At 45.7% G+C, this 19482-nt stretch overlaps 1 long non-coding RNA gene across 1 annotated transcript; it reads right to left on the reverse strand.

Moving 5' to 3' along the window:
- Window positions 1-520: 520 nt before the first annotated feature.
- On the reverse strand, window positions 521-7798 carry LOC123446490. The gene is made up of 2 exons (XR_006631389.1): window positions 6947-7798; window positions 521-854 (listed from the first exon to the last, which is right to left on the reverse strand). It is a non-coding gene; the product is annotated as an uncharacterized LOC123446490 (long non-coding RNA).
- Between the last annotated feature and the right edge of the window lie 11684 nt (window positions 7799-19482).

Consider the following 19482-nt stretch of genomic DNA (forward strand, 5'->3'; position numbering starts at 1 on the left):
TGAAACTACACAAAGTTCTAATCATGTTTCATATATGGCATGTTCAAAACGGATCAACGGTTCAACAAATATAACCAACACAAATTATAGCTATAATGTGCCCAAAAATAGCAACATGGCATTTTATACAGACCAAAACAACAAGCTACAAGAATCCCAAATTCACAACCAAGACATGAGGCAGTAGTTGACAAGATGCAAAACAATCATCTCCTAACAAAAAATTGAATAGAAGCATGGATCACTAGGAAAAGAGCTGACAAAATGGCAAGTTGAACACCGTTTCAGACTTAGTGAAATTATCAGTTTTAATAGTGCAGTTTTTATCATCAAGGCATATTGGCAGCAAGAAAAATATATAATGAAGATCATATAATGGCTTGACATTTTACCGCGTAGTAGTAGGCATGATGCACTTCATTTTATTCCACACTATCAATGTCTAAATATGCACACAATCGTAGCTAGCATCAACACAACATGGCAATCTGAATTAATCAGATTCTCAGACTTAGAAATATTTGACCCTACCAAATAACAACTTTATCTTAGCATGTTCACATGATGAAAACTACAGCTAAGCTGTGGCACCCTGATAGAGGGCCGACGCACATTCGTCCCCAGGATAGGACCGGACACGCGCCAAAGACATGATACCGAAATTCCAGGCAAAAGTGGCTTTATTAATATAAGGGAGTATTACAATACTTTTGCTTACAACAATATTACACAACTCCAAGGCTACTAAGTGGCAACAGATGTCTTGATACAATGGCAACGACGTCCCTGGCTAGGCTCCATAACTCGCAGGACTGGCTTGGTTAGGATCTAGCACGACGAGCCTTCTCCTGCAACTGGCCACGTGCAAGGCCAAGTGAGTACTTTGAATCTACCCGCAAGACAACCAAATACATGGCATCCAAACAACCAGATAACAAAGCAAGCATAATAATTATATAATAGCTATTCTAAGCATGGCATGGAATTAGCAAGAAAAATATGTATCAAGCATAGCATGACATGGACTAATCATGTAATCTACCTCACTAGCATGGCAAGATCCCAACAAGTGCTTAACCAACTTATTATTGCTGAATATCAACTTACTCTATTCTCGGTTGTACCACAACCCTCGACATACTCGTAATCCAATCTGAACAGATTCAAATTGCATAACACGGTCATCTGACCAGTCATCATGTAGCCTTCTCTTGGCAAACACATCATGTTATCAACATCCTCTGATGTTCACACGAGACGAGCTCTTCCATCATTACAACACTGATATGGTTGACCGTTTACTGAGGTCTGGTCGGGCTGTCCATTACCGTGGACTCAGCTATTCAAATAGGTTTGACACTTTGCAGAGGTTGCACACTTTACCCACACTATGAAGCACTGACCTCAAGATCCCATTCGGGTGGACCAGCATTGCTCCAACGAAACTTGCCTGACCCGTGACTCTTTCATCGTACCACCGGCATCCATCCTTCCATGGAGTCCTGCCTTGGGTGGCCCTGTGTCCTCATCACACCTGCCACCATCGTGGCCAAACTAAATTGTCCCATCCGGGGACGCCGACACAAACAACTCAACTGGCTCACAGGGTTATCACCGCCCACCTGATCGGGGTAGCACGAGTGCATAACCCTCCCTAATTGGAGGTACCGGTGAAAGGTCACGCGATCAGCCCAAGTCACGGCCGTCCCACAACGACAAATGTGGCTCTCCATGTTTCACTTACCACTGTCTACTCAAGCATATCTGGAACTGCTTTTGGACCAATCTTTGCTTCAGGACATGGATCTTGATCATCAGGCTTTTGACAGATGGGTATGGGGAAAAGATGCTAAGGTCTACACAGCCAAGAGATACTACGCTCATATTCATAGCAGTATTGTACCAAACCCTTTACTCAACTGGATCTGGAGAAGCTGTTGTACCATGAAGATTAAGATGTTTGCCTGGATGCTCATCCTGGACAGGTTAAACACTCAAGATATGCTTGAACGACATCACTGGAATGTTTCTGACTCCAACCTTTGTGTTCTATGTTATGCTCGAGTCAAGGAGGACAGAGATCACTTATTCTTCAACTGTCTTTTAAGTACCAGGGTCTGGAATTACCTGCACATCACATGGCAGGGTCCATCCATGTGAAGTGCGGCTGTTGCTGCTGAAAGGGACATTCATAACCCTTTCTTTGCTGAGGTGGTCTTCACTGCATGTTGGAACATCTGGACTATCATAAATGCAAAGGTCTTCAACCAGGAGCAGCCAAAGTTCAGAAAATGGAGATCTGGATTCATTCATGACATTTCTCTGTTAGCTCATAGAATTAAGGCTAGTTTCAGGGATGATCTCCTTAAATGGGTTTCGTTTTTGCCTCCTTGAGGTTTGTAATTCTTGCTCCTCTTCCCCTTTGTACATTCTAATCTCCCATTGTACATATTGCTCTCATATATGGGAATAAAGGAAAAATGGTTGTGGGTGGTTTTCCCTACAGTAGCCGGTCAAAAAAATGTGGTTGCACTGATGGGCCCGGACAGGTGACTCTGATCAACCAACTAGGTATCTTATCCCGAATATTATTTGTCATAGCTGACGCTACGATGTCAACGCAATCCGATAATTAATAAGATTAACCCACTACTGTTAAACTACATTCATAAATTGTCGGATGAAACACAAAGTAATCATAGACAGTAATCTCAATACTATAATGTAAATAGCAAACTATTACTTTACCGATTATAACTATAAGTTGGACCTTCGGAACCACCGCATCAAATCAGCAAATAAATCGGTAGCCACTAGAAGGGTCTTTACAACACAGATCTGGGACATTACCGGAATAACTGAACTCCGACTCAAGACGGCTAGAAAGCAGCTCAAAGCATGAGGCGGTGTTGATAAGAAGAAAGTAGCAGTTCCCTAAGACAGCCGAAGCATAGCTCAGAGCATAGGATCACTGCCACGGAGAGAATTTCAATAGTGGCCCGCGACGGCCGAAAAGCAGCACAGAACACGGGACAACTGCTGACAAAATAAATATAAAATTGGCATCCACCCTGGACGACCGGAAACAGCACAGATTCAGGCATGGTGCCATTATTGAAGGAAATGCGAGCAAGGGTTCATCAGCGTCACACACAACACCTCACCATGTACTCTGATATAAGCATTTTAAATTTAATATGTAAGAGCAACATCTGCGGGCGTATGTTGGATGAAGAGTAATACTAGTAACTATTACTAATACTGTCACAGTTATATATAAATGGGGGTTAAAAGGTGATACAGACAAACACACAGAGTGCAAGCAAAGTTATAACGCAGGTACGGAGCTCATGGTAAGAGATTGCTTGCCTGGGGGTCGACGAATACACCAGGAAGGAGCACAATACAACATCTGAAAGATTTGCCGGAGAGGTTTCCCTCTCGGAGGGCTCAATCAGAGGGCAAGGGGAAAACAATCATTTCTACTGTGCAAACATATTATGAAAATGGTATAATCAAAACGAGCTCGACGAGACGAAGATCTGGTTTTACCTCAATTGGAGTTACGAGCGTAAACTTACGGACGTTCATTCGTTAGGCAGAAAATAAATAAAACTTATTCATTTCTGCTCTTAACTAGTGAACGTTCACAATTGAGCAGATTCGGCCGGCGAGGTAAAATCAGAAGGCGCATTTCCAGGAATACGCTTTCGGTAAACCGAAAGCGTATTTCCTCCTTTACGTCTCCACTTAAGCGCGTGGGCCCGGGGGGGTGACTTCTCTCTTACTTACGAGTGGGGGCCACCTTATCCACTCCCTTCCTCTCTCTTACAGGTGCGGCCTACCCCTCTCTCTATCCTCCTCCCTGCATCTTCTTATTCCTCGCAATAGGGACGCCAGAGGCGCCATGGCCATCGGGCCGAGCTCGCCGCCGGCGCTATAGGCCACCTGGCGCGGGGCTCCGACCATCGGCCTGCTCAAGGCGACGGGGCAGACCCATATCCCGGGGCAAGGCGGGCACCAGAGGGCTAGGAGGTGGCCGGGGCGTCGGGTGCGGCGGGCGCCGGTCTCGGCCAGGGTTGGGGCGGTGCCTTGGTCATTCGAGGGACGAGGCGAAGAGGTGGGGAGGCATGAGGTGGCAAGGGAAGGGATGGGAGGGGGCAAGGCCGAGGGAAAGAGACGCTGCCAGCCCAATTTCTAGCCGGGGCCGGCGGTGGTCGGGGTGGCAATCGGAGGGGGCCGGAGCTCCTCCAGCTCGGGAAAAGGAGGGGCAAGCTGCTGGTGCTCGAGGGTCGACACGGGCTCGGGGCACACCATTTATAGCCAAGGGATGGAGTTCCCGCGATGCCGGAAGAACCTCCGAGATCCATGGCGGGACTCCAATGGCAGACACCTCGAGTAGCAAGGAGACGATGGGGAGAGGGTTCTAGAGGGCATACGTGGGCTAGGGGATCCTCTTCGACACTCTTGGACAGGCTGGTGCTATGTGGAGATGTGCTCCCGTCGCCTCAATGCATAGAGTTCCGTTTTGGCCCTCTATGCCCATGGTCACCACGTCGCCATGGCCTTGCCTTGCCCATCAAGCTGTCAAAGCTTGTCTAGGGTGTTCTCCAAGAAACACTGAGCTGAACCGACCCATCAAACTCCATGCTACAACTCTGATGTGAAAGAACCAAGGTCAAATAGTCTCCAAGAGTAAGGTGTTTGCGCTGCGGTGTGGCCACCATAGTGCACCTCTTGTCATGCTATTTGGCTCAGGTTGACCACTCACTATACTAACCAAAATTCAGCACAATCCTATGAGTCTATGGGGTACTTCCTTTGTAACTTGGCATACTGGCCAGAAATGAAGAACATGATGCCGGGGTCAAATGGCTAAATGGAAATGGCTGAAATATGGAGGAGACTCATGATTTAGGCATATGAAGGCACTGGCAAAGTTTCATAACATTTGCATAAATATAAATGGTACTTCCTTCACACTGCTCCAATCTGGACAAAATCTTAACTAATTTGCTGGGAAAGAATGGGGTGATGAAATGAGCTAAATTTTGGTGGACAAAGATGATTTAACAAAATGAACCACTCTGGAAAATTTCAACTCAAGGGGAACAAGGAATCAAGCACTTCCTTTACAAACAGAAGATCTGGACAGAATTTGCAAAGGAATATTGTGCACAATTTTTGAATTGGGGAACTTGATATATGAGTGGAGATGATGAATATATAAGGATGACAAGCACCAAAAACTATTTTGGATTTTTCCTAGCTACCAACATGGTAGTTCCTTTGGAGAGGCCCCAAATGGGAATATTGGCTTAAAATAAGAAAATGCAATTTTTCTTTATTCTATGATGGGCAATATTTTATGAGAGCTTCATAGGATCTCAAAGAACATTTCTACAAGTTTTCATGAGCACTGGAGATGGATAGCTATTTTCTTGGATTTAATTCCTTAGACAAGCAGAAACAGGAATTAATTCCAAAGGGGAAATATTGCATATGACTTGGCAATATTTTTGCACATCTGGGGGTTATGAGGGATGATCTCTGGGAAGATTTGGAGGATCAATAGAGCAAGGGAAATGATGGCTCCTTTGAAAACACAACGACATGATTCCCAGTTCCAATACTTCAGAGCTAGGGTTTCAAAAGGGGGTTCGGGGTTTACTCAGCAAGGGCAAGGAGCCACAAGGATATGGGAAAATCCCTGAGAGGTTGAGGACAGAGTGGATTCACATGGTCATTTGCCAAATTCCAAAGGAAAATCTAGGAGAAAAAAAATCTAGGAAGGAATAACAACACAAAAATCGATAACCCGATTTTTGGGATGTTACATAAGCATGGCATACATGGCATGGGAAACCTACTAACAACAACTAGATATAGCATGCTTCAAATCACTCCCTTGCGCACATTCAAAATAGGCATAGTTTCCTTAATTCGAGCTTCGTAAAATGGAACTTTACGAAAATAGATTGTTGCTTTTAACATGATAGCAACTTGGGAGCAACAAATAAGCATGTTAATGCTAACCTACATGGCAACTAGAGGCACAACATCACATTATACATATTAAATAGCACATATCATGAAGAAACCACATGCAAAAGGCCTACAGTTTGTTTGCAATGATCCGTGCAACTTTGATTAATATAATAGTTTTAGACCTATCCACGAAGCACTTGCAATGGAGATTTGAGCTTGTAGCTGCAACCTATTATGCACGCAAATGCCACAATCACGTAGAGCATGAAGAGTCAGACATTTTTCATATAGAGTTTATTTAAATCGGAGCAACAGTTATGAAGTGACGAAATAAATCCTTTTAATATGGCATTTACGCAAAACAATGAAAAAATGAAGTTTAATATTTTACACATGCCTGAAATTTCGATATTGTGAATCTACACAAAATTCTGAACATTTTTAATATCAAGTTTTTTTATTCCGATGCACCGATTAAACCACACAAAATACAAAAGGGCATCACAACAAAATAGCATGCACACAAACTTGCTCGAACTAGAAAACTAATTGCACAATTAAATTCATCGGATTTTTCTAACCCAAAATCATATATAACATGTGGGTATTACGATGGGAAAAATTACACAACAATTATGCAAGATTATGGCATCTATGCAAATTATGTGAAAACAACAAGCTAAACATTTTTTATCATGCATGGAAGTTGCAAATTATTAATCTACACATAATACTAAACATTTTACATATTAAGTTTGTTTGAATCTGATGCACAGTAATTTATTGATTAACATTTTAAAAACATGCATTTTTCTGTAACTAAAATGCATTGGTTAATTAGGAATTCAGAGACAGTGAAAAAAATAGGCTACGGGCCAAATCTTAGCACTCGACCCAAACATTACATGGCACAACATCAAATAAAACACTCTGGGTGGGACTTAGCGGGGGTGCTCACACAGGGCCGGATCTGGCTGCGGCTGGGCTTGACCTTGCGTCGTGGGCTAGGGGAGCTGACACGTGCACAGGAGGCCCACGCGGGCGCTCAGGCTCTCGGATGAGGCAGACGAGGTTGCTACCAAGAGGCCGATGGCAGCGGCTGAGGGGACTTCAACGACGGGGACGAGGAGGGATTGGCCAGATCCGGTGGCAGAGACACGAAGGCGGCCGGTGGTGAGGCACGCTGGCGGTGGCGGTGGTCTATGAGGTGGCTCGAGGTATTGGCAGGCTTCGGCAGCGTGCATCTTTACGACAACAGGAGCTAGGGATGTCGGGCGCACGACCACAATGACGATGAGAAGGAACGGCGAGGCGGCTAGCCGGCGACGTCAGAGCGGCGGCTCGGGGTAATGGCGTAGCCGCAGGTAGGTGCTAGGGCTGACGAGGTGGTGGCGAGAGGAGCTCATGCTTCTGACGATCCAGATCGGGCTCGAGGAGCAGCGGGCAACACAGATGAACCAGGGCCGAGTGGGCCTGTTGTGGGCTCAGCGACTTCGGCGGGTGGGAGAGAGGACGTGGGAGATGTGGAGGTTGGGTGCTGACTGCTGGTTAGGGCCGCACAGAAATCTTGGGTTCAGCCGAATTAGGTGGGGGCGGTGTGCTTAAATAGGGAAGGGGGCTAGGGTTAGGAGTTTTCTTACCGTCGGATTAATCGGGCGGTTCGAAATGGAGGGGTAGGCTAGGTGGGTTGTGTAGGGTGTGTAGGAGGATCTTGGGCTGAGATGAAAGTGAAATGGTTTGGCCCGTGATTGTTTTTTGTAAATCGAAAACGTCCGACTTTGACCGTCTATAATGCTGCTATACATTTAACGGTTCTCGTATCAAACGGACTGTTATTGCTATGATATTTGGTCGGTGGCGTACCTACACTATAATAAGACCCTAAGCCAAGTTACAACCCAATTTGAGAAAGTTTTATACTCACTTTTAAAAACAAATATTTTAACGATGCCGCGGGCACATGCGTGTGTTGCTGGTTCCGAAATGGTCAGTGACAAAAATGGAGAGAACCAACAACTAATTACGGATCCAAATTTTGAAAAATGATGGCAATGAAGTTTCAATGCAATTCAAATGATGTGAATGATGCAATGATAAATGTGACAACCAAATAATTCACACGACAACAATGGAATAAAACGGGAATCTTCTGAAGAGTCGGTTTTGGGTTGTTACACCACTATCTAGAGAGGATGGTGGTCTACAAGACATACTTTATGGGGAGGAGGGACATGATGGTTACCAACATCTCACCGGGGATATTTTTGATGAAATCCATGCTTGCCGGAGGCTCTTGTGGTTCAGCCTTGACACTTGCTTGTTGGCCACATCGTCCTCCATCAGAAAAGGAGGCGATCCTCGATGGCGGCCCTTATAGATAAGAACAGAGGAGAAGGTGGAGCAGTAATGGATAACATGGGAGCGAGGCAGGCAATGGGTGTAGGTCAAAGCGATCGATTCCTGGCGAGCCAGACGCGCGTGCGCGGCAAACTGCTCGCATGCGTCTCGTCAAATCAAACCTGCACCCGCAACACCTCCTAGCCAATAAAATATGAGGGACGCGTGGAACGAAAATGGTTAGTGCAACAGAAAAGTTATGATTACTATTATTATTATTATTATTATTATTATTATTATTAATCGTGTTTGTGAACTTATCATTTGTTCTTCCTCTGCCCCGTCTTGTCATCGCGTTGCCGCCCGAGGAATCCAGTGCATGCTTCGGCCCCGCACAAGTGTTTCTTTTAGCCATGTCTGCGTGCACAACCACGCAGGCTCCCGCACAAGCTTCCCCATTGGTTTCACACCACAAGCGAATGAGCATAAGAGCCGGCGCACGACACATGCGGATGCACACCTAGTGCAGCCTAGCCCATGTACCAAGCATACCAATCCAACCAAGTGTCGCGTGTACCAGCAACATCCTCGATAATGAAAATGATCCGGTGCAGGTGCAACGGCCCATCGCTGCCAACGACGTCCTTGGTGATACGACGGACAATATTGTATTGCGCGTTATCACCACGGTTGAGAAGGCCCTTGGCATAGGGCATGACAGTTTCGCCGAGCAACATAGCTGCCTCACCGTCGAGAGGCTGCAGGGCACCGCACAAGAAGATCCTTAGTGGTGCCTCATAGAGCAAAACATGTGCTTCCGCACTAAGAGGGAAAGGCACGCCACTTAGCAAGAACGATGGAGGGACGTAGAGCAAGATGCGTGGTACATGGTAGAGCAAGAGCGGTGCCATCACTGCTTGCATGCTCTCCCACCCAACATGATGTTGCAACTACGTCCATGACACATTGGTAGCCTGATTTCTTGCCATGAATCGGTAGCCACCATCTATGTCGTGCTTGCATGAAAGATCGGCCGCACAGTACTTGCACTAGACATCTACTTCACCATTCGCATTGGTCACGCCGTTCCTCCTGTTTGTGGCCACCTCGATGCCAATGGGCTAGTCGGTAGGCTCGAGAGCCTCCTTGGTGCGGGTGCGCAGCGAGAGTAGTAGAAGGAAATAGTTGTTGCATCATAAAGATGGTAATCATCGAGGAAATAGCCAACTTGGAGCTCAGGATCACACTCCAGCTATAGCACGAGTGTGTGAACCGCATGGACGAACGCGTGAACGAGTTTAGGAAGAGCCAAGAGCTTCTGTAGGTTAGGGTGGTAGTCATGTACACGTTTTATTTTTTTGAATCATCTTTATGTCGATCCCATTGTGTGCACAACAATAATAATAATTATATGTTTTGATGTGTAAATGATTTCTGTTGTATTGTTATGTTTCAATACGTGTAACAACTAGAGCCACGAATTAGTATGAAAATAGATAGAAATGTGAAAGTAATAATATATATTAATTATTCAATATCTCATTGCAGATACCATACATATATCATCACTTACCATGATGATAGTACTTAACTAATAGATAGAATGAATAAAAACTAAACTAATAATAATCCATCCTTGTCTCGGGAGCGGAAAACCGTCTATCTCTCGCCAGGGGCTCCCTAGTGTGTGGTGGCTTCCCAACACTGAGGGAGTTTGCCGCCTCCTGTGCCTCACAGCGCTTGATGTGTGGATTAGCCGCTTGCTGGTAGAGGCGCGCGACCATACAGGACATGTCACTTGGCGCCCACCAGAGCTCTTTGGCGATGGCACACTTGAGCTTCTTAGCCCACACCCACGTAGTGGTGAGGCACCTAGTGGCCTAGGCTTTCATTACATGGTGCGAGCTGTGTTTATAGACCTCCTCCGTTGTTGATGCACCCTTGACCAAAGCTCCAACTCCTCCTTTTCTAATGCGACACTAAGGGCATTGCAGACCCCGAAGTTCGTGCCACGTCCTGAGCCCCCTCCTTCTTGAATGCCACCTGCCTGGCTCTCTCAACCAGCTACAATGCCTTCCGTAAAGCCAGATTGTACAGGCCCCAAAACCAATCATTAGTTGGGGGATCTGGTGCGACCTTGTCTAGGGCGCCGAGGTGTCCTCATCGTTGCTGCTCTAGGCCATGTCCTCACGGTGTGGCGCCTCCTCCTCCTCTTGTGGGCAGACCGGCTTCCCCACGGTAGAGTTTTGTGCAAGGGGTGGGGAAGAGAGATGAGAGAATGTACGCGGGATAACGTCTCGGTGGGCAACATTTGTAGGTGTGTCTCGAATCTTGATCGACGCTAGTAGAAAAATGGAATTCAATGGCCTCAGTTGCACTTGATTTTTGAGTAAAGAGTCGTGTGTGACTTAATATCACCGATGGTTCCCAATGCATGACCGATGGGATTAATAGCATGTGAAATTTGGCTTCCAAAACTCGAAACGGGAAATAGAGTGCCAATCATGTGGGACCCGTTTGTCTTGCCAAGCAGTACATTTTCAATCCAAATGTAATTCATGCATGCTATTTGTATTGCTAACTTACTATACTCTCATAATATTGCAAAGTCTAATAAACAAATAGTTTTATGTGACTAAAATATGAAGAAAAAATGCCATGTCATCTTGGTGCCATGTATTTCAAATAATTTTCTATTATCTTGTATTTGAAAACTATATTATCTAACATGATTTTTGTGTTAGGGAAACATGATTATTAAATAAATATGGTTTTCCCAACAGTTTTGTCTTCATCTTGTATCTTGATGTGTTTCAGTTTTGAATTATGGCCATTAACTTTCTAGAAACTAACTTACTGTGGAAAATGCCAATTGAACCCCGTAATTTTTTTCATTTTAGGATGTCGGTCGTATTCGTGCATTGTAACGATAAAAAAACTAGTCCGAATGAGGCAACGATTAGCAGTTCATCATCAAATATGGCTTCATGTTCCCTCTCGAAACCACGAGCCTTCATGTGATGCTCTGGTTTGTGAGAGGCATGTGTGAAAGCTTATCTCAAACACGCCAATACTTTAACCACGACATCTGGGCCCCATGTCGGTAAATCATACATATTTTCATGTACTTCTGAGCATTTTTTTAATTCAGGGACCTAGAATCTCAATGCTTGTGTCCAAACCGTTACTCAACATTTTTGGAATTCCTTCAAATTTATTGCATGGGGCATATATATGGAAACAAGTACTACATAAATATGATTTTTTCAGCACTTTTTGCTTCATCTTGCATGTTGAGGTGCTTCAATTTTGAATTATGGTCATTCAATTTATAGGAACTAATTTAATGTATAAAAATGCCAATGGAACCCCAAAAAATTACAAATTTTAGGATGCTGATAACCTACAAGTATATGGGATCACGATAGTTTGCGAGGGTAGATTATTCAACCAAAATTTATAGACTCGACACAAGGGGATCCAAAGAATATTTGGAGGTATTAGAAACTGAGTTGTCAATTGAACCACACTTGGAAATTTAGTATCTGTAACACAGTGGTTAGTAGCACAGTAATATGATAGTCTTGATAGCAGTGCTAACGGTAGCAGTAGTAACCATGATAGTAGTAGTAGTAACGGTAAGAGTGATCGCAGTTTTGTAGTAGTTGTAATAGCAGTAGCAATAATAGTAACTTGGCAAACACAATATGTGGAAAACTCGTAGGCACTGGATCGGTAGTATTCCTGGTTAATATTCATCATATAATAGTCACAACATAGGGCGACACGTAACCAGCTCCAGTTCATCGATATAATGTAGGCATGTATTTCATAAATAGTCATACGTGCTTATGGAAAAGAACTTGCATGACATCTTTTGTCCTACCCTCCCGTGGCAATGGGGTCCGTAAGGAAACTAAGGAATATTAAGGCCTCCTTTTAATAGGGAATCGGAACAAAGCATTAACACATAGTGAATACATGAACTCCTCATACGACGGTAATCACCGAAAGGAATCCCAATTATTGTCACCTTGGGGTATGCGGAACCTAACACATAGTAGGTGCATATAACTTGCAAGATCGGATCAGGAACATGGATATAATGGTGAAAAAATTAATAGTTCATATCTAAAATCTTGGCACTCGGGCCCTAGTGACAAGCATAAAGCATAACAAAGTCATAGGAACATCTATATCCGAACATAGTGGATAGTAGGGATCAAGCCCTACCAAAACTAACTCGTTTACTTGATGAATCCCATCCAGCTCTTCACCGAGCAGCAAGCCTACGAAGGGATTACTCACTCCCAGTGGAGAACAACGTGGAATTGGCGACGGAGGAGGGTTTGTGATGACGAAGACCGAAGATTCCCATCTCTAGAGCCCCAAACGGACTCCATATTACGCCTCCCGATGAAGAACAAGAGGTGGTATCGGCTCCATATCATGAAATGCAAGGAAATTTCTGCTCTAATTTTTCTCTGAAAATAGGATTTTATAGCGCTGGAACTAGAGTGAGCGGAGCCTCGTGGGCCCCACTAGACACCAGGCCGCACCAAGGGGGCCTGGCGCGCTGTCACACCCTATTTTCACTACCACTTTTTCTGTAATTCCAAAATCTGAGTTTATTAAGACTTTATCAAAACTAATATTGTGGGTGCCATGAATGCAATTGTATGCTGGTATGCTTGATCATGTGATGTCACAAACCACATTTCTCATGACTTACTTATTTTCAAAACCTTTTTTATTATTTCTAGTTAAAGTAAAACCCTGCTTTGGGATTGCACTACAAGTCCTTGATGGCAAGAAGTGTTCTTACCCAAAGTGGGTGATTTGGTTCTAGCACCATTTTAGTGCACCAAAACCACAAAATAATTATTTTGTTAATTATTTTCCTAATTTATTTGCATGTCCATTTCTAGGGCCAGAAATGGTATACCTGTATGGAAAAATACTTTTCCGCCTTAGAAAAATCTGAGGAAATTTGGAGATGATCAAAAGGACATATATTTTCCACACATAAGATTTATAACCCCTATTTATATTATTAATAATTGAGTAAAACCCTGAAAACCATTTCTGTCCATTTTGACCTTTTGAAATACTTCCAAAGGAAATATTCTCAATAAATTCCTAGAAAATTCCGGTGGTATCCCTAAGCCATATTTGGTGTCCACAAAAAGTTTCATTTTGATACAAGTTGATTAAGGACACCAAATAACTGCAAAACCCCTTCTGTCCAGATTGTAGGTAGAGCAACTCTACATAATAAAGTTTATCCAATGGAGTTGAAAGTTTGCAGGAGTGCCTAATACATCAAATGAGGGTTCCATACCAAAAATGGGATTTGTGGGACTTAATTTGCCCGCACTCTCTTTGGAAAGAACATATCTGGTCATTTGGTGATGTTTTTAAGTTTGGAAAGCAAAACTTATCCAATGGAGCTCAAACTTGGTGAAACCCCTTGTTTTAGCACCAAACACAATCCTGTTAAGTTGTAGAGATAGTGGTGGGGTGCAACCACCCCAAACCACTGTCGAGCACATCCTGACAGATGGGTAAACCCCAACCCTTTCTCCCGAACTCTAAGATTAGGTGGCCAGGATCAATGCCAAGCCTCAGTCAACTGGCCCCTCTCTGGTTCAAAGTAGAAATGCCAAAATACCCAATCTAAGCTTCAGCTCAAGGCTGAAAGCACGTGTTTCTCTTGTCCCCCTTGACCAGCCGAAGCTCCCATGGTTCTCCAACGTCTAGGCATCTCTCAGCCAGTGCACAGGACATGCTAGACACGTCCAAGGCACCCAGAGCACTCCAGCATGTCGTGGCATGCCAAAACTGCGCTCTGGGCGCGCTACAGAGAATACCGAGGTGGGGGCGACGCTCTCGGCCAGTTCCAACCTCCCCCGAAGTGTCTAACCTCTTCCCCGACAGCCCCTCTGCATCACGCGACCATCAGTGCCCCTCCTGTCCCACGCTAAGAGCTCGTGCGACGAGGGCCCGTGCGCACCAGAACCGGCCAGAGATGCGCGGCCGCGGATGCTCGTCTCTCCTCTCTATCCCTTCCTCGCAGTGAGCCCTCGCAGTCCAAAACCACGTCCTGAGACTATGGTTTTGACCCCACCTCCTCTCTGCACCCCCATGCGCGCCACGGTGAATCACCGGCGCTCCCGAGTCGTCTCACTGTCGCGGGCCTATATATAGCGTCCCCCCTCGCTCCAGCACCCCTCAAACCTCATCGCAGCAACCCCTAGCACCTCCCTAGCCACCCAGTAAGCCAGCAGAGGCCCGGTGCTCGAGATCGACCAGGCCCCTCCGCCTCGGAGCTCCGGCTACACGTCGGCTCCTATGTCCCTCTCCCCAACAAACCACTCCTTGTGACACCAGGAATGTTTTCCCCCTCCTTCCCAAGCAAATCCGTGCGCCTAGCTACCACCTCCACCTTCGCCTGAAACCCCTCCGACGCGGCTTCCTCGTCGCCGGTGAACCTGAGCCTCTCCGCCGTTGTCTCGACCACATGAGGTAGGCGACGACGAGCCGTACCCATTCATATCGTCGTTAGGGCCCGAGGACGTCGGTAGCCACGCCGGCGTGCTCCTCCTCCTCTATGGCCATAGGTAGGAGACGACCGCGACAGGTGAGCCCCACCTGTCGGTGGCACATCTCTCTCTCCCTCGCTGCCCGCAGCCACTAAGCGCAGTGGCCCGCGTGTGAGGTTCAAACCTGACGGCGCGCATTGTTATTTTTAAAAACTTGATTTTCAATTGCAAGCTAGGTGGCTGGCATTTGGGCCGGCCCAGTCCCAGGCCTAGCCCAGTCCCAGGCCTAGCCCAGTCCCAGGCCTAGCCCAGGATTTGTTATTTTTGATAACTTGATTTTCAATGATTTTTATAAAAAGATTTAACCAGTGAAATAATATGATTTTTCCATTGTTATTTTCCAAAAAACATTTAGTATTTATCAGAACCCTTAAAGTAATTTTTGCAACCAAACTATTCTATTTTGTACTAATATAAAGTATTAATTTGGAATAGTTTCGCTTCTGTTAAGTTGATTTTAAAAATATTCTTCACTAGAAACAGAAGTAAATATTTTTAAGACAACAACCTGGATTTATCAGAAATAACCAACATTTTTGTTTGAGAGTGAGCTACCTATTATTTTATCTTTATACGACGATAGAAAACCCGTGTGACGAAGGAGTCGAAGCGGAAGACCTCGAAGACCACGGATACCTGGCTGACCAAGGCAAGCAACCCTTTGACCATGACTGAGCATATATTATGATGCATGCTAGTGTAGCAAATATTTCTGTTGCATATGATCATAAGTGCCGGTAAATCATTGAACCGATGTTACCGATGGCTCCTCCGGAGCACATGCATTGAGCTTGATCCTACAACCTAAGAGGGTCATGCTATTATCATGTTGACAAATGAAGTTAGAATAGTATTAGCATGAGCATGATGATGACATAAATCGAAGGTTTATGAAAACCCCGTCGGGTGCCACTAATGCCCGAGGATGATGATGAGTTAGGTGGCCACTTTTGGTGAAGTGGTGCATCGGTTATTTGTGTGTGTATGGTTTCGGAAGTGGGACTAGATTTATGATGTGTTGACCGTCCCAACCTTACATGCACGACCACATTACCCCTTTATGGGACGTGGCTGTGTTGATTACTCTGGTCGGTGCTAGCAAAGAGCCACATTACTAGTGACGGGTGTGATGTTTGGTCCCTCTCGCGATGGGGTCGTGCTAGGTAGGGCGACTATGCCGTTTTTACGTGTTCCAGGCACACTGTTGGTCACCGCATGGTTGATATTGTCCAGAGTCGGTGCTCGTAAGACGTACAACATGTGGGTTGGGTACCAATCGAGTGGACCTCTTTGTCTAGTATCGTCAGGGGAAAGGCATTGATCGGGTACTTACCTCGGGTATGTTATATATCGCGAGTCATGGATGACACGGAAGTTTCCCGGATCTCGTGAGTCCAGCATACTACCTCTGTAGAATGTAAAACTATTTTAATAGGCGTGTCCATGGTCAAGGACAGTTGGGTGGTGCTGGTTAAACTACGTCCAGTCGTTTCCGCATAAACCAAGTGTGTGTGAGTTGTGAGAAAAAAGAGTTATTACGAAAGTAATGATAAGACCAAGTTTGGTGACTTGGCATATAGGGTGAACCCAGAGTGTTCAGCCCTCGACAGATATGTTGACATTTGTAACATGTTCTTCAAATTCAACATTTAGCTTAAGATGCATACACTTGATCATGCTCATTACAACAAACTGTTGTCCACGAGATGCATATTATTGTTGTCCTTCACTTGCATTGTTCATATCATGGGCTGTTTCCAAGTCCATTCAAAAGTACTCATTGGCTTGCCATTGGTTATATTATTGACCAGACATGGATGGACCGGAGTTTGGAGAAGAGTACGTCTTCAGAGACGCCCCTGCGAAATAGGATGCTTCCGAGTCAGAATGCATGTTGGTGTTGGCTGATGGCATGGGCACCTGCTTAGCCCTAAGATTTCCGCTACCAGTTGTATCCGTGTGATTTGGCCTTATAGGACCTACCTTGTGAACCTGACCATTCGGTCACGTGATGTAATAATTCGGTACTTGGATGTAATACTCTTAATATTCAATATGTGTGTGTTCGGTGAGCATTGATCTCTGGGATCACTGAGCACGTTCATTCGGCGATCTCGACTCATAAGTCGGGGTCCCCACAAAGCTGGTATCAGAGCCATCCTCATTATAGGAAGCCTTAGGTAGCATGGACGATAGCCGAGACAATTAATGCACGTAGACCTTAACCTGAGATTCTGCACCCACTAAAAACTTTCTAACCCTCTCTCCTACATCTTGTAGATGGCCACCATACCTGAGATGCTTGTGGAGATGGGTTTCCCCTAATTTTAGGTGATAGCCTCGAGAAGTGCCAAGTACGCCACACGCCCGTCTTCCTCTACCACGAGCACTAGGTCATCGCCGACACCAAAGAATATCACGTGGATGTGATAGTGAAGGCTAATGACTCCCCGACTAGTTGGTTCTTCGAAGGACCACAAATGGAGGATTTGATGCTGGCAGTGGAGACAACCGCACGAGAGGCGCTCGTGCGTCTCCGCGACATCCTTCCCGAGATGGCTAATGAGCAAGCTACTCGTCACCTACCTTTTGTTCAGGATGGGATAGACGGGAGTTGGACACTCAACCCATCTTCAGAGGACGGGATGCCACTAAGGTTTCCGAACTACTTCAGCCTCTCCTCCGACACTTTGACGCACCTTTTGATCAAGGAGTCAACAAATATACGCCAAGAACTACATGAAGTCAAGGATCTGCTCCGCATAGAGAAGATGAAGACCCGCAAGGTGAAGAAGGAAGGAGCACCCGAAGGATGATCAGGCATTGCTTTCTGAGGAGGAGTACCACCGTTGGAAGCCACTCCTATTCAGAGTCACCGCCTGACCGTGGAAGAGTACACTGAGCTCTTCGCTGCCTCGCCAACCAAGAGACGCCGAGACGAACCGCTTCCTTCTCCCACTCCTCTAAAGGAGGAAAGTTCAGATGAAGATGAAGACGAAGATCTTGCAGAACCCACCTATGAGACCGAGTAGTCCGCCGCTTAGGACCACAACGTAGGCAATTAGGAGTTCCCCAAGCGTAGGAAATCCATGTATCGGTTCATGTGAACCATAAGTGTTGTGTAAGCATGTTTGGATGCAAGCCACATTTCTGCATTAGGCAGCTTGTAAGAGACTACAACACTTGTTTTAATCTAATGCATTAGCTTTTCCAAAAATCTTTGGCTTCAAAATCTCACACTAGCACAGCACCAGACCCCCTTTTTACTAGAACCTCATCCCTAATGATTCCGGCCAGTTCGGCAAATAGACTTGTATACTCCCCTGACAGGATGGTGATTGCAACTCGTACTAGCACCTTTGGCAACCCCGGCTCTGCCTTTTCAGGTCAGCAGTAGGGAACTGGAGGGGATGCTCAAGCTGGAGATCACCACGAGCAGCAGCAAGATGATGTTCCACCGCCACCGACTCCTCCTGAAAGCTTGACTATGGCTCAGTTCTTTCAAGCTCTCCGCGAGGAATGCCAAGCCAGTAAAGCAGCTATTCAGCAGCTGGCTCAAGTCTTGGTGAACAACCCGCCGCAAACGGTAGTGGCAATGGTCTCTCTACTCTCTCTGAGTTCATGCTAACTACGCCACCCATATTCACGGAGACGACTGAACCATTGGATGCCGATGACTGGATATGTACTATCGAAGTCCTCCTCGCATTGGTAAAATGCACTGATGATCGTGAGAAAGTACTCTATGCTTCTCACTGTCTCGGAGGCACATCCAGAGTTTGGTGGGATGAATTTCAGAACATGAGAGCCAGGCAGGTCATCACTTGGGCTATGTTCAAAGAGGGATTCCGGGCTGCTCACATTCCTCCTCGAATGGTGACCATTAAGAAGCACGAATTCCGAGCCTTAAGGCAAGGCAGTGGATGTGTCAAGGAGTTTTTGTAGAAGTTCAACCTCCTGTCAAGATATGCACCACAGGATGTCAACACTGAGGCCGCTAAAGTAGAACGCTTTATGGAAGGACTACAAGCAACTGGTTGTTTGTGAATGTCGGACCTTCAGCGATCTGGTTAATAAGGCCCTTGTGTTGGAAGATAAGCGTCGTGCAATGGACGACACCCGTAAGCGCAAGCTGATGGGTAGTGGGGGACCTAGTAACCCGAAGCCATGCCCATGGCAGTCAGCTCCAGCAAGACCCAATTATCAACAGCAGTAGGCCAAGTCTGCAACATTTGCCAGAACTACTAGCCTCAGGAGCAAGTCAACACTGAGCCAGCATTCAAACCACCGAAAACAGTGGAGTCAAGACCAACCTTCCAGCACAAGTTACCTGTTTTGGATGTGGACAGACATGGCAACATTCCAGGCAGTGTCCCAACACGAAGCCCGACGCACCGCGCCCCAATGCGCCAAACCAAGGCCAAGGAGCACGAGGCAGAAACCAAGCACCCCGCAACCAGCAGTATGATAGCAGGGGGCAGATCAATCATATCTCTGTAGAAGAGGCGCAGGAAGACTCGGACTGCATTATGGGTACGTTCCTCGTTAGCTCCAC

This window comes from Hordeum vulgare, chromosome 4H (assembly GCF_904849725.1).
Source record: "Hordeum vulgare subsp. vulgare chromosome 4H, MorexV3_pseudomolecules_assembly, whole genome shotgun sequence".
Classification (NCBI taxonomy): domain Eukaryota; kingdom Viridiplantae; phylum Streptophyta; class Magnoliopsida; order Poales; family Poaceae; genus Hordeum; species Hordeum vulgare.